The 16,925-nt window shown below is 32.3% G+C and overlaps 1 long non-coding RNA gene across 1 annotated transcript; it reads left to right on the top strand.

Annotated features, from left to right (window-relative positions):
- The first annotated feature begins 2,867 nt into the window (after positions 1-2,867).
- LOC108520349 (uncharacterized) lies at positions 2,868-16,809 on the top strand. Its single transcript, XR_001882887.1, has 4 exons — positions 2,868-2,938; positions 10,933-11,011; positions 14,015-14,100; positions 16,785-16,809. It is a non-coding gene; the product is annotated as an uncharacterized LOC108520349 (long non-coding RNA).
- The last annotated feature ends 116 nt before the right edge of the window (positions 16,810-16,925 follow it).

Here is a 16,925-nt window from a genome sequence, read left to right as displayed (position 1 = left end):
TATATATATATATCATAATTAAAGTCACCCTAGAGGCTATTTTTAAAAAATCAGGTTTCTCAGCCCAAATGTAAAGAATCAGACTATATAGGCTACTACGAGCCTGGGGAATTCTCTAAAAGTGTACAATGATGAACCAGGTTTAGGTGTCACTAAACTATATAACCTGCAATTATTACATTCTTTTAAAAAATCTCTACTTACTTAATGTTAATATTTTAAAATTTCTTTGCATGCAAAATTAATTGAATGTTTACATCCAATTAAATTTTTTTGAGTTTTTTGCCTTATACTATGTGAGCAAGAAGAGCACTAAAATATACTATAGCTATCATATTTGTTTTTTAGCCAAATACTATATAAAATATAATATTCTAAAGCATCACGTAAATTAGAAACATAAACCTACTTTTTTACAGGCTAATAAAGCTTTTGTATAAAATTTAAAATGCTATCTTCAATGATATGTTAATCTACTACCAGTAGAAATACTTAACGTTTATTAAAGATAAAATTTCATACAATGACTTGAGTGCAATTTTTTTCAAGTGGGAATTCTTTGTGCATTTGGAAATACAGCCCTGTACCACCACTATACAGTTTAAAATTTCAATTGAATGATGTTTTTAATTTGTTTCTCTATTCTCATATATCATCAGTAGATTACCACTTCACGTTACAATTACTCACAACGCTTATCTGTAAATGAAATTTGAAAACATCATGGGAACATAATGCACTGCCAGCACAAGCAGAAACACTGCTCCGTGCTCCTATCACACCTTACGTCAACATGTTCATTCTTAATAATAAAAAAATGCACCTTCAAGGAAATAATTTGATTAAACCCTATCAGAACAACTAACATTTCCTATTTTAATGTAACACTTCAAATACTCCAAATCTGACAAGCTGATCTACATGGCAGTGAAACGCATCATGGCAACATTTTTCAACACACATAAACAAGACACTTGCTTCTGTGCTGTCTTTGTTTCTGTCTCCATGAAACATTGCAGGTATGATGAAAAGAACATTCCTGAAGTGTTTTGTTGTTGTTCTGAAACTCATACAATCACGAAAGTCTCTCAAGCAGTTGCATTAGATTAATTTAAGTATATTGAATAACTTGCATCTGCTTCCTGCTACTGCCGTCACCAGCTCCCCAAACATGTATCCCCAGACGTTATTTTTATTCAGAACTTATCACTCGCTTACAGAAAGGTCATTAGAAACACCTCTCTGCGCTAATTATTTGATCGCATGCTCTATTTAATTCTGAAATCAGGGAGAAGTCTGGAATAAATTAAAGACTTTTACAAAGACATGAAGTAGCAAAAGTTATATCATCATTCCAGGGATCGTAAAGAAAAATATTTTTAGAAACACAATTGAATGTTGCATTTATATAATTAAAAGAGTAACTCATGAAATTTGCAAAAAATTAAGCAGTAGAGATATGCATACAAACACAAAAACCTTTAAGTTATCTTTACCACAGTCCAGCTCCATCTCTTGGGAGTGATCAATATTAACCGTTGAGTGTGCACTCTGCTACACTTTTCCTATGTCCTTTATGTATATATGCAGAGATTTTGAGGCTATTACGTTTATTTTCTGGTAAATTACACACTGCCTCATAACCTGTTTTTTTTTTCAGTTAGCTGGACATTTCATAGGTAAACAATCTTTTCAAAATATATTTACAATTTTATTATAAACATATACATACATAATTTTAAATTTCAAACATATTACTTGCCTTATAATGAAAAGAAGCCATATTTGGCCTAAGCCACACTTTGACTCACATTCCCCATAGGCAACCACTTTTACCTTTTCAGGCATTCATGTATTCACCAAATACTTATGGAATGCCAGGTGCTATTCTTAGTACATGGATATGAAATGCAGCAAAGAATAAAACAGCTAACTTTTCTGCTTTCAGAAACAAAACATTCAAGGGAGGGAACTCTACCAAAAAAGAAACAAACAAAAAAGCTTCAACTAATTAATAAATTACATGTTAATGGTGATTAGGTGATGGAAAATGACAAGGAAATATTTAGAGTTGTTATTTATTTAGATAGTTCTTCAAATATTTACTTCTGCATTAAAATGTTTTTAATACTATTTTTTGGTTTTTCAATATCAAACACTGTTTATTGTCTTCCAATTTTGCAAGAGGAGAAATTATCTAATTTACATTCCCTTCCCTTTTCTTACTACACACTATATATATATACACACACACATATGTACACACATAGAATTTTAGGTTAAAGTAATATCCATGGTTCATCCTTATGACTATATATTATTCACAGAAAAATTTAAATATTTTTATGATTGTATTTGCTTTATTGAGCAACCTCTCTACCTTTGATATTTAAAATTACCTTATTTTGGCTGGGCGTGGTGGCTCACTCCTGTAATCCTAGCACTTTGGAAGGCTAGGATTACAGTGGGTGGACTGCATGAGCTCAGGAGTTCTAGACCAGCCTGGGCAACACAGTGAAACTCCGTCTCTACTAAAAATACAAAAAATTAGCCAGGCATGGCGGTGTGTGCCTGTAGTCCCGGCTACTCAGGAGGCTGAGGCAAGAGAATTGGTTAAACCTTGGAGACGAAGGTTGCAGTGAGCCAAGATTGTGCCACTGCACTCCAGCCTGGGTGACAGAGCGAGACTGCATCTCCAATAAATAAATAAATAAACAAACAAACAAACTTCTTTATTTTTCCCCTCCCTCCCTCCCTCCCTCCCCTCCCTCCTTCCCTCCCCTCTCCTCCTTCCTTCCTCTTCCTCCTTCTCTTCCTCTCTTCTTCATTTAATCTTCCTAGGAATGTTTGCATGGGATATGTGTTACAGAGGGCGTCATCAGGAAAACAAAGCAATCTAGATTCCAAGCATGCCAAAGCTGGAAGAGCAAAGTTCAAGGTAAAATCAGTTTGCGGCTTCCAGGAGAACTGAGGTGTAAGGAGTTTGTTGCTTAAAGAACCAAAATAAGTGATTTGGAGCAATTAGCACAGAATTCACTGCAAACTTTGTTCTCGCTGTGCTTGCATCTGCCCACTGCTCCCATAATAGTACATCAAAGGCAGCATCTAACTCAAATTTTACTGGCAAGAAGGTCTAGAAAATCTCATTCACAATTTTATCCCAAAAGATGTATAGGAGAATGTGAAGTGAAAGGGATAATGTTAAATAACAGACAATCCAACAAATAAATATAAAAATCTGAGACTTTACGTAACTGTAAATTTACTTACCTAACAAATGATAAAAATTAACAGAGTAAGTAAGATTTATGTTGGAAAGATTTTCTCTTTCTCACTTTTGCTGTTTTTTAGGATATTCTTTCAATCTTCTTGTTGTTGAAATTAATAAGGGTAAACTTTGCGGTTGATGTTTTTATTCATTTTGTTTATTTTAATTTACTGAGTTAGAAACAGTCTGAAATTTTTCAGTCTGAAAATTCATGCTTTTCAGTTTTAATGCATTTTCTTATGCAGTAGTCCCCTATTATCTGTGGTTATGCTTTTGATGGTTTCAGTTTCCTGAGGTCAACCGAAGTCTGAAAATACTAACTGAAAATTTCCAAAAATAAATGATTTGTAAGTTTTAAATTTCCTGTTCAGGATGTCAGTCATCCCTTGTCCAGTGTAGCCATGCTGTATACAGACCAAACTGTTAGTCACTTGTTTAGCTCTCTAGATTATCAGATCAACCGTCACAGTATCCCTCAACGTTTATGTTCAAGAAGCCTTCATTTTACTTAATCATGACCCAAAACACGAGAGTAATGTTGCTGATCATTCACGTATGCCAAAGAGAAGTCTTAAAGTGCTTTCTTTAAGTGAAAAAATAAAAGTTCTTGACTAAAAGAAAAACAAAATCATAGATTGTTCAGTGACTAGAAATAATCACTTAGTGATTATCTCTTAGATAATTTAGTACCTGGCTTATATTCGAGCAGTCATAGGTTGTTAAGTGAAGAGAACAAATATATTTGTGAAATTATGAAGAAGGAAAAAAGAATTCATCCTAGTGTTACTGTCACACCTCAAACTGTAAAAGTTATGACCACAGTGCATGGTTAAGTGTTTACTTATGATGAAAAGACATTCAATTTTAGGTGAAAGACATAAATAGAAATGAGTTCTGATTGAAGACAATTGTGTTCTATAATGTTCTTGGTTTTAGGCAACTATAGGGAATCTTAGAATGTATTTCTCATGGTTAAGGGAGGAACTATTATATATTTTTCTTTGATAATCTCCTAACAGCTTTTTTCTGTAGTATTTTCAGAAGCTCCTATTAGTTGAATATTTGATTTATTGTAGTAGTGTCTATTTTTTCTCTTGTTTTCCATTTGTCTACATTTTAGTTCTATATTCCAAACTATTACTTTCATTTTTTGTCTTCTAACCCTTCAGTGTTTGTAATCAGCTGTGCAATTTCCAAAATTGTGCATTTTTTTAAAGTTTTTCTTTAATAGCATTTTTTATAGATGCAATATCTTCTCTTAGATTTTGCAGACCTTGAATCTAATAGTTCCATTAAAATTCTGCACTAATCTTGAATTTTCTCAAATTGTCTCTTTTGTTATCTGTCATTTATGTAGAAAAATTTATTGGAATGCCTGTTGACTTGACCACCATTCTTTGTTTAGTATTGAGGCACTAGTAAGCTCCATAAAGCCCTGGGAACTGTATGGGAAGCATAGAGAGATAGGCCTCATCTTGGTGTGATGGTACAGGCAGCAGGCTATTTCCCTGGACTATGCCAAATTGAAATCCGTCTATTAGGCAAGCATTTTCCCAAAGAAGGATGCCCAATCTCCCACATAGGGGCTATTTGCCTATTCTATTTGAATTAGTTGACTGTTAGGAATAATAATCTCTAATACATATCTTGTAAACAATTTCTCAATTTTTTTCCTGAGACTGCGCTTATGGTGAAATTTTATGTAATTTCTTTCATGTACCAAATATCCTTCACCCATGACTTTGACTCATGACCCTTGCCTAACAAAATATTCTTTCAGAGTGTAAACTATTATTTTAAAGTAACTTTCAAATGTTTGTTTGTTTTTTAAAACAGAAATATTCATTTATTCTATAAGGACCTCCCTCCTTCATTTTTTTAACTTCCAAATGAATGGCAAATTATGCTAAAAAAAATTACTAAAATCACCATCATTTTCCACTTGAAAAACCATCTTTGCCATATATTGCTTGGATAAATGCCTTGGTTTATAACTGTATAATTTAGTTATTTTTAATGATTTTTTAAAAATAATTTCAATGTAAATAATGCACATTTTAGCAGTAACATTATAGAAAATGTTAATATCAGATAGAAAATATCTTGCTTCACTTTTCTTTTTTTGAACATTTCCAGACTCTAGTCTATTCTTGGATGGTTTTTTCCATTTGAACTGCTGCTAAAAGAAAGGAAAAAATTTTCTGGGGTTAAAAATGCTAGTCACAACCGTGTAATATTTTTTTCTATTTTAGAAGTTGTTAAAATTGTGCCCATTATTTTAAATTTAGGATTTAATCAAGAAATATTAATATCCATGTCTTTTCCCTCAATTAATATGGCTGTGAATTTAGAAACTACTAGCAATTTTAAAACTGAAGCCTTTATCTAGCCAATGAATAAATAATGCTTAATGAGAGGTTATCAATTGCAAAGTAATATGATAACCACTTTCTATGTATTATTTTGTTAAAATCTTATAACAAACATCCCACAAAGTAGTCATTATTATTCGCTTATTTGTCATACTGATAAACTCTTTCTGCTGTCTCACATGTTGCCCTCTTCTGTGAGAAATATCTTTCTCTTGCTCATCTTATATCCTAATTCTGTCCCTGATGATGAGTATTTTACTTTTCAGTTCCAGAAAGATTTTTTCTTGCTTTTAAATTATATATCTTTGAGAGTTTTCTTTTCATTGAAATTCTCTTCTGCCTATTCTGTTAACTATTAATAATATTTATAACTATCAATATTTGTTGAATATTAATTTTATGTCAGAAACCATTGTAATTACTTTAAAGATATGACTTTACTTATTTTTCACAGCAACAATTGAAGTTGGTATGATTGTTATTTCAAAATTACATATGGAGAAACTGAGACAAGAAGAGTATAAATAACTTAGTCAGTGTCATCCAGATAATAATAGATGAAGCTGAGTCACAAACCTAAGGGTTCAGACCACAGAGGTCATGAGTTTAAAATAGACTACCTATGCACCTGTCTCTGTAGGAGCTACTTGCTCTTCCTCCCTTAAGTCACTGAATATTCTTACACTCGTTTAACTTTTTTTCCTGCAGATACATTTTTATCCTGAGCTCTGGAAATCCGAGAGTAGCAAGGGGAATATGGCAGTCTAATGAGTCTGTAGCTAATGAGCTAAAAACTGAAACAAGATACACATGTCCAGAGGGAGCTGAGCTGCTATAGTAACTTTGTTAGCAGGGACATCCAATTCTTCTCTCTCTCCTTCCACTGTAGTGTCTGGCTTGTATTCAAAGTAGACACATGGTCAAGAAGTCTCTTAGTGTTCCAGCAGGATACAGGAAAAGTGAAGGAGGGTAGAAAATAATTTTCTGGAAACTTCAACCAATTCTTCTTTAAATCTCCTTGGGCAGAAAATGGCCATATTTTCATAACTATTTACAAAGTATTCTGGAAAATGCGTATGAGAGAAAGAAAAAAGAGAGTTTGTGTGTGTGTGTGTGTGTGTGTGTGTGTGTGTGTTTGAGGACACTTCCATATCCCAAAAATATAAGTTTCTGTGTCTATATAATTAACTTTAATCCGTTCACAGTCCACACTTCTGGCAATGAAGCTGTCAAGGGGTGTACTGATACTGATTCTAATACATTATAAGATTCAGTCTCCCCACAAGAAGACCCGAATTTCACCCAATTACCAAACAAGCTCAAAGTCCGGGATATTTGCCTTCTGTTTACCTCTCTGTTGGGACAGCAGATAACATCTCATAGTCCACTGAGCTAAAGCTAACAGACAAGTCCTCTGTCTTCAGTAATAAAGAATATACAAAGGCAGACATGAATTAAAAAAATATTTAGAAGACATATGCAGAAATTATTAGTGCATAGCTTTTACCCAATACAGCTGTGCAGGCATCACAGGAACTCCTGCCTGGGGCCTTCTCTGGTTCTAATGTCTGAGAGGCACCTTCCTGTCATTTTCACTTGGCTTTAATTGAGGTGGATGATGAGAAGGGCATTCAGAGTTCCTAAGCGATATTCAAATTAGCAGCCTACTTTATGATGATATGGATTCAGGGCCTTTGGTGTTTTAAGGCACTTAAAGGCACAGGCAATTGTAGGGCAGGAGTAAAGTTCTTTTCACCAAGAAAATAATAATAATAACACCCTCATTCCCAAATATAACAAGTTTCAAAGACGCCCTTGCAGAGTAACATCAGTGATTAAAATTTAAGGTGTATGGTACCCTCGTGAGACACCCTGTATCTACTGAAAAATTCAGAGCATTTTGGAACGTGTCATTTTTTGAAGACCTAACAAAATATAAAAGGGTGCAGAATTAGATGTCTGAAAATCTAGGTTCAAGTCTCTATATCTGTATTTATTTGATATTTGGCTTTGGTCAAGCCACAGACATTCCTTAAGTTAATTTCGTCTTCTTAAAAATGCTATTAACCTCAGCAAACAACAAATGAGATAATATGAATAAAATAGTTTCATGGATTATAAAATAGCCCATTATAGGAGGTATTATTGTTATAACAGCAATCACTGAAGAGCATCTACTGTAATAGAAAATTTTCTTTATGCAAAATATGTCATAAAAGAAAAAATTATATAATGTGCTGGGCACGCTATCAAGTATTGTATATTGCTCAAGGGGTATTTCTGTAAGAACTTGGCATTGCTATTCTCTCAGTGTCAAATACATCATTGTGGCTGCATTCTATAATACCGTAATTTGGGGCATCTTTCACAAATTTCTCATATAATGAATATATACAATTTTCCATATTGAAGCAAAAATAGAGAGTGCTGGTTTCTTATGATTGAAAAAGATTATAGTTTATTGTAGAAATAAATACTTATCAAGGGCGCTGTGCCCTTTGTTTCAACAAACTTTAAAAGCCTAGCTCAAATATGTTCCTTAATGACTGAGGAAATATACAAAACATACTGAAATATTGGGAAAAATCTGGGGCGATTCAGCATGTGCAAATATAGATGTCTCAGTCTGTGTTTCCTATTGTGCAGATGGATTTTTCCCCAGTGCGCCTGGAATGAGTCCATAATGTCCTGCCATATACACACATCCAGGGTTCAAGCCCACGGCAATCTTTTCATTACCAAACCCACTGTCAAAACATTGGCATCATATCAAGAACATGGAGACAGCAAAGCTAAATTCTCAGGCACTATGACAGAGAATGCTAGATCGGCTACATGGATATTACCTTTGTGTTAGAGATAATTCTTCCAACAAAGGGTGAAAGAATCATTTTCATATGACCAGGCAAAATTTCAAATCTTATCTTTCAGGGGTTTCTGCATTTAAACATCATATATCTGTGGGTTTTGTGGTGTGTGTATGCGTGTGTCATATCTCTCTATATATGCCCATATAACATGTACATGTATATATTACATATATTTATATTAAACTATCATTATACTTAGTGAAAAATCTATCCTGAACCCCACCTCTACTTAACATCCACATCTACCTAAACATACAAAAAGATAATTATTTTTCTGCCTTTATTTTTTTGATTTTGTCTATATCTACATGTGACAAAAGGATGTAAAATCTATTCCCCCTTATTACATATAAAGTAGCATACAATCACACACTTCTGTACCTCACTTTCTTCATTTAATAGTAGTGTACAAATACTAATATATACATTTCTCATTATTTTGTACAGAAACATATTTTCCACTTTATGGGAATCCATAATTATTTAACCAGTGCCTTCTTAATAGCATATTACAAATAATTTAATATTTAAAGACTACTTTAATGGAAACCTATAGAAGTCATTTCCTAGGAGAGCAAGCACAAATACACATGCAGATTAAAAGGTTATACACATTTATAATTGTGAAAGATATTGTCATATTTTCTACATAGAGATGCTAGAAATTTAATATGCAAATGGAAATATATAAAACTTCCTGTTTCCTCACAGCCTCACCAATGTATTATGTAATCTCACTATGGGCTTTGAGTCAATATATTATGTTTTTGGGAAGAGAGTGGCTTGGTGTAATTTTAAATGTAATTTTATCTTATTAGAAGTGAGGTTGAACATTTCTTCATCTGTTTAAAGAACAGCTACATTTATCTGTGACTGAATATTCTATAGTTTTGCTCATTTGTAATAAGAGTTTTGAACCTTTTCTCATTGACTTGTAGAAACTCTTCATGTAATTAGATATTATCTCTTTAACAAAGTATGAGATACAAACCTTTTAATTTCAAGTTTCGTGTTTTCTCTTTTGAATAGGTGCATGGTGTGAAGTAACACGTAGAAGTTCTAGACTTTTATGAAGTCATGATTACCAATAGTTTCATATATATCTTCAGAATTTTAATATTATTAGAAAAGACTTTCTATTTCAATACTATGAAGACATTCTCCCATCGTTTTTATTTTCATTATTTTATTGTCTACTTTTTTCTTCATTTAAAAAGTGTCCTTTGACTTACAAATGTAATTTTATTTTTTTCAAGATTATTATTCAGTTTTCCCTCAATTTTTGGCCTTCTCTTTCATTCATTTGGCTTTATAATACTAATTTCTACCTTTTTTATTAAAATGTGTATATATTTAAGGTGTACAGCATTGTAGATATAATGGTGACATGCAGTATTATATATAGTGATATTATTACTACAGCCAAGCTCATTAACCCATATCCATCCTCTTACATATTGACTCTTGTGCTTGTGGTGAAAACATTTAAGATCTACTCTTTTAGTAAATTTCAAGTACATAATATAACATTATTAACTATAGTCATTATGCTATACATTAAATCTCTAGAACTTACTCATTCTACCTAACTGAAACTTTGTACACTTTGACTAACATCTCTCCATCCCCACACCGTTGTTAACTACCATTCTATTTTCTGCTTCTATACATTTGACTTTTTTAGATTCCAGATATAAGTGAGATTAGACAGTAGTTTTCTTTCTCTGTCTGGCTTATTTCACTTGACATAATGTCCTCCAGTTTCACTCATGTTTCAGATGACAGAATTGGCTTCTTTATAAGGGCTGAGTAATATTTCACAATTTCTTTATCCATCTATTTACCAGGTACTTAAATTGTTGCCATACATTGGCTACTGTAAATATGCAGCCATGAACGTAGGAGTGCATCTATTTCCTTGACACACTGATTTCAAATTTTTTGGATATAAAGCCAGAAGTGAGATTCCTGGGTCATAGGGTAGTTCTATTTTTAACAGTGAGGAAACTCTACACTGTCTTCCCTAATGACTATATTCATTTGCATTCCCCAAATCAGTATACTAGAATTCCCTTTTCTCCACATTCTTACCAAAACTCATTATCTTTTGTATTTTTATAATGGCCATCGTAACAGGTGTAAAGTGATACCTCACTGTAGTTTTTATTTAATGAAAACTACTGATGATTAGAAGGTTGAGCATTTTTCATATACCTCTTGGCCATTTGTATTTCTTCTTTGAGAAAATGTCTACTATTCATGTCTATTTAAAACCCAGGTTATTTGTCTTTTATTGCCTCTGAGTGTGTATGTGTTCCTTATATATTTTTAACATTGACCTCTTATCAGATATATGGCTTGCAAATATTTTCTGTCAATCCATAGGCTGTAATTTCATCATTTTTTTTCTTTTTCTGTGCAGAAGCCTTTCAGTTTGGTGTACTCCCAGTTAATTGATTTTTGCATTTTTTGGCCTGTGCTTTTGGAGTCATAGTCAAAAGGTAATTGCCAAAACCAATGTTAAAACTTTTTTAAACATTTCCTTCTAGGAGTTTTAAGGTTTTAGGGCTTACAGTTAAGTCTATAATTCATTTTGATTTTATTTTTGAGTATGATATATGATGAAGGTCCAGTTTAATTTTTTTCTTTGTCGGTACTCAGTTCTTCTAACACCATTTATTGAAGTGACTATTCTTTCCCTATTATATATTCTTTGTGCTCTTGGCAAAGACTAGTTGATTAATTGATAAGCATTGTTTATGTCTAGGCTCTCTATTCTCTTCTATTGCTCTATGTGAGTGTATGGCAGTACCAAGCTGTTTTGATTACTATGTATTTTTGATTAGCTTTATAATACAATTTAGGAAATGTGAAGCCTTCCACCATGTTCTTGCTCAGAATTGCTTTGGCTGGTTAGTGTCTTTTTTTTTAATAAATATTTTGAATTTTTATTTTTATTCCTGTGAAAGAAGCTTAGAATTTTGATAGGATTGCATTGAATCTACGTATTATTTTGGGAAGTATGAACATTTAAAAACTAATTTTTCCAATCCATGAACATGGGATATATATCCATTCATTTGTGGTTTTTTTTTCTATTTCTTTCATCAATAGTACAGCTTCATATCATATATCAATATGTATAGTTTTCAGTATACAAATCTTTCACTATATTACTTAAATTTATTCCTATTTTTTGTTGCTATTGAAAATGGGATTATTTCCTTGATTTTTTGGTACAGTTTGTCTTCATTTCTTCTCTTTTAGAGTCCTGATTAGTCCTTATTTGTTCATATAAATCTGAAATTAACATGTTTAGCTCCAAAACATTACAAACACCAAAGAAAATTAAAAACAAGAAAACAAAACAAATGTTCTCTTTATTATTACTAATGAAACCATGTTGAATTTATAAACTCATGTTGGAGTTAATTCAAATTTTAAGCCTAGCATTTTAAATTGAATTATTCAAAAGATAGGTTTGTCTTGCGTTATAGAAGGGGAATAAAAAAAGAACAAAAAAGATTTTGAAATGGGATACATTGTTATTTAAATATTATTTTATAGTTCTGTCCAATTATATCTTAAGCATCTTTGAGGCTGATAACCATATATTACAATCTTACCTTTTCCTTCATAAAGAATAACTATTTTTAATACTCACAGCAAAGCCTTAGTAAATATTTATTGGAATAAGTCTTAAATATGATTACAATAACTGTGTTTAGGGATATATTAGGCAGCTCCTCCCACTTTATATAAAATGCTTAAAGTTAGGCACAGCACACAGTTTATAGATATAATTTGTATAGTATTATACATAGTTTATTTTATTTTGCTAGTATGTAAATATATAGAATGTATATATAATGTACATCCAATGTTAGATCTAAGTTTTTTTTTTGTTTTTGTTTTGACAGCGTCTTGCTCTGTCACCCAGGCTGGAGTGCAGTGGTGCTAGCTCAGTTCACTGCAACTGCCTCCCATTCAAGTGATTATTGTGCCTCAGCCACAGCTAATTTTTGTTGCTATTGTATTTTTAGCAGAGACGGGGTTTTGTCATGTTGCCCAAGCTTGTCTCAAACTCCTGGCCCAAGCGATCCACCAGCCCCGGCCTCCCAAAGTGCTGGGATTACAGAGATGAGCCACCATGCCTGGCCGGATTTTACATATTATATAAATTTATAATACAAAAATATAAAATGTAATCTATGCAAAAGTTGAATGATTTCCAGCTGTCCAGTTAGCAGATATTTTAACATAAAAATACGGTTTTTTTTCCAAATTTTAAACATTAATAATTCTGGATCGTTCACAGAATTGTAGCATTGAGTATTGAGTGTCTTAGACTTGTCCATGGTTCTAACTGGAATTCCAAAATTTCACATCACTTAAAGTTTGCCAGATGGCTTGATATTATGATAGTGAACCTATTTTCTCCTGATATCTTAATTGAATTCTGGTCATAATCGTATAATGTATTAATTTAGATTTTAAAAATACTGGTAGATTTACCAATAATTTTACTTTTACGAATCTGAATCTACTGGTAGATATAGACAGTTATATATGTAGAGATTGGTATAAATGTCTATTTTCCTTTTGTTATAAATCCCCATCTTATTATTTTAAAACATAGGATTAATATTATTATAATTAAAATATTCTTCCAAGTTCCTAATGTAAAAGATACCACAGAACTATTTTAAATGCTACAAATTGTGTTTATATTTTCATACCACCAGAAAGTTTCATGAAAATTCATGAGTTTTTAATATTAAAAGGAATGTGTGATTGTAAAATCATTCACACATACTGACATGCAGTATTAAAATATCCAAAATATATGTTAATCTACAATTAAGATACCACTAAACTACTTCAGGACTTAAAGTATATTTTTTCAAATATTTTTATTCTACTAAAAGGTGTTGATAAGACATAATAATAGATTCATGCTTACTTATGCATAGATATAGAAATAGATATAAATAAACAGGAATGTAAAAGATTATATTCAGAATCACTGAATAGTTAATAGAATTGTAGCAAAATTGAATATAACCAGACCTTGAAAACTGGAAGTATCAAGAGTGTTCTCCACAATTTTCTCTATTTTATAAGTGCTCATTTTAAAATTCTTTAAATTTGATTATCATTCTACTCACTTTTCTAAAAAAAAAAAAAAAAAAAAAAAAGCCAGATTAATGTAGACTGTATTATGGTTATTGACATGACAATTCTCCACTGCATGTCCCCAATGCCAGCAGAAATGCAAGAACCAGAAAAAAATATAACTACCCCTCCAGGAGTAGTGCTACTACCAAAATAAAATTGTTGCTAATAATTGCTAAAGGCCTATTTTCAGAAAGCCTTTTAAAGTAGAAAATATTTTATTTATAATTTTAGTTCTATATGTTTATACATATATTCATATGTAGACTTATATTTAAGACATCTTATATTTATGATCATCATTTTGCTTTCTTTTCTCAAAATACCAGCTGTTGCACAACTTTACTGAAAGTAAGGAATAATAAAGATACATTTCAGCCTTTGCCCTGGAGGAGATCTCTTTCACATTTTTCAGGTATGTGAAAGACAATCATAAGATAAATTTCTCCAAATTTTCTCTGTATTCAGGAAAAGGTTTGTGCTTTATATATAAAATTACAATAATATATTACCTTTTATTATGTTTTAATATAATATCCATGTAAAAGTCATTTCTACCAATATGTAAAGCATCAATAGCCAATAGGATATAATAACATTTGTTTTTAGAAAAAACAAGATGATAGGAAGTGTAAATTTATTGGCATAATATATGCATTCCAACTATCAGTATAGACATATATTAAAGAGTGCTGGTTACAAGAAGATTATTGAACAGAAACCATCAGAGTGCCTTCTTATAAAATAATTGACCACTCAGATACATGGTTCTGTTTAGAAATCATCGTTGAAAGGTTAATGGTTATAGACACAATGCAAAAGATTTTATTGCCATTTAATTCACTATTCTGAGTATGGTATGAGATGCTGAGAGTAAAATGGAACAGAGATTAGATTAAAAGCTTACATTTTTAATAAGCTTTATATAAGACAACTAATTAAGTGTGTTAACTGCAGGGTTAATGTTGAGGCCCCAGGGTAAAACATTGGAAATATAGCATTAAATGTTCTAATTTAAAACGCTTTCAGTTGCAATTATATCTTTAATAGAAAATTTAATTTTGTAGAGTAGTATAGGGAACTAAAATTAGCATTCTTATTTTATACACACACACACATACTCGCACGGAGTTAAGCATGTACGTTGTATTAGTAATGGGTTTCCAATATTTCTATGACGTTATTACTAAGGTAACTTTATTAAGAAAATTAAATACTAATGTTAACACAAAAAATCATTTTTGCATAAAAAATTTAGAGAAGCATGAATATTTAGAGAAGCTTTATATTATGAAGTAACAATTTTCTTGATAGTACTAAATTATATCTGAAAGTCGTCAAAATCAAAATGGAGCCCATATTGTTTTATTAAAAATCTTGATAAGTAGAGCCACCAAAAGCCTTGAAGAGAGGATTTATATGCTTACAGGCCTGACGACAAAAACTATCACAGAGGACTGCAAAAACCACAACCTTCTACAAAGCCTATTTGCAACCTTACACAAAAAATACCTCTGCAAAAACATCTGCCCGAGAACTGCCAGACCAACGTCAAACGAGAGTTATCCTTGTTATTGATATTTTTAGCCAAGGATAATTATTTCAAAACAACGATGTAGTCTTCCTCATTTTTTCCTTTAAATATCTTTATTTTCCTTTACCTCTCTGAATACACACATAGTTTACTATGGCACACACTTTCCCACGGCATTTCTCTATTCCCAAATAAATGCCATTTTCTGTTAGAGATCCTCTGTTTGTTATTTACATTATTTACATAAAAATCGTGGCTCTTATATGCAATGACTTAATCTTTAAATATGTTTTACCACATTGTTGTATCTTAATCTTTATTTATTAGAATTCTTGGCAGAAAATGACTCTTGGGACTGAGTTGTAATAGTGACAAACTCATTTTAAGCTATTTGAATTCATGTTGGTTGTGAACCAATGATTAGAATGTAGTTCAGACTCAAAAAATACAGAATCAGGTTATTGAAAGCCATGAGGCTCTTCCTTTCTCCTCTGGTTGTCTCTGTGTCTCTAGCTCTAGACAAAATTTCTCTATGTAGCAAAAAAACAAAACAAAACATAGCTTTCACCAGTTCCTGAGATTTAGATTTTGTAGTTTGAATCATCTGTAAGAATGATAACATGCTCTAGCTTCTAGTTTAAAAAGCTTATGCAAAGGATTCATTGTCTAGTCTAGGACTAAGCCTAGCCATTCTGTGGTCACCCTACTAACTTACCTTTGATGAGGCAAGGAGCAGCTATGATACTAACTTGTAATCCCCATGATAGTTATGTGATTGTGAAGGAGGCAGTTGCTAGAAAAGGAGTACAGTTTAGAAAATTCCAACAATTAAAAAAAATTGGAGGATTAAGATTAGTTTTTCAGTTGCCCAATTAAGAAACTTTTCTCTGGAACATTCCTGACAAATGATCCCCTCTTTGTGTTTAAATAATTCTCATTGTTAAGGATGTATTATTTTGATCACTATTTCTTGCAAAATGCAGGCAGGCAGTTATGAGCTCCAATCTTTAGTCTACCTCGTGTTCCATATGTGACTTTTTACAAAAGCCTAACCTCCATACTCTCAGTTAACTGTCCCTTTTGCCCAGCAGTGCGATAAGGACTAAGTAGAAGAATGTGGCAGAGCAGCGAGCCTCTCTATGGGTGAAGCTTCTGAAAATGTTAGTTCCTGTGCTGTTATAAACTCTTCTCAGATTCTGCTACAAAGTGCCTTGATTTTGTTCATTCTGCTAGTTCTGTCATGGAGATTCATGCAAACGATGTCAAAATGCTCTTCTACAAAAACACTTCAGATACTTGAGGATCATTGATATGTTTTCTTTAAACGCACCTGGTATATTTGAACCTAAGCAGAATTTTATCTGTATACAAATTTTGTCTTGCTATATTTAACCTCTTATTCCAGTCTGTCAGGATTTTAAACTACGTATTCTGGTACGTGGAATTCTAGCTGTCAATCTCAGCTTGGAGTATTTGATAACCATAACTTCTATATCTTATCACATCATGGATAATAAGTATTTGAAAGTATAGACCCAGAGCCGATCCTAATCTTCTCTTTAAAGAATTCTGTCGCCGGGCGCGGTGGCTCAAGCCTGTAATCCCAGCACTTTGGGAGGCCGAGGCGGGCGGATCACGCGGTCAGCAGATGGAGACCATCCTGGATAACACAGTGAAACCCCGTCTCTACTAAAATACAAAAAACC

Source organism: Rhinopithecus bieti, unplaced genomic scaffold, assembly GCF_001698545.2.
Source record: "Rhinopithecus bieti isolate Rb0 unplaced genomic scaffold, ASM169854v2 scaffold_51154, whole genome shotgun sequence".
In the NCBI taxonomy this organism is placed as follows: Eukaryota; Metazoa; Chordata; class Mammalia; order Primates; family Cercopithecidae; genus Rhinopithecus; species Rhinopithecus bieti.
Note: the sequence above shows the minus strand (reverse complement) of the source record. Positions and strands in the feature narration are given on the sequence as shown.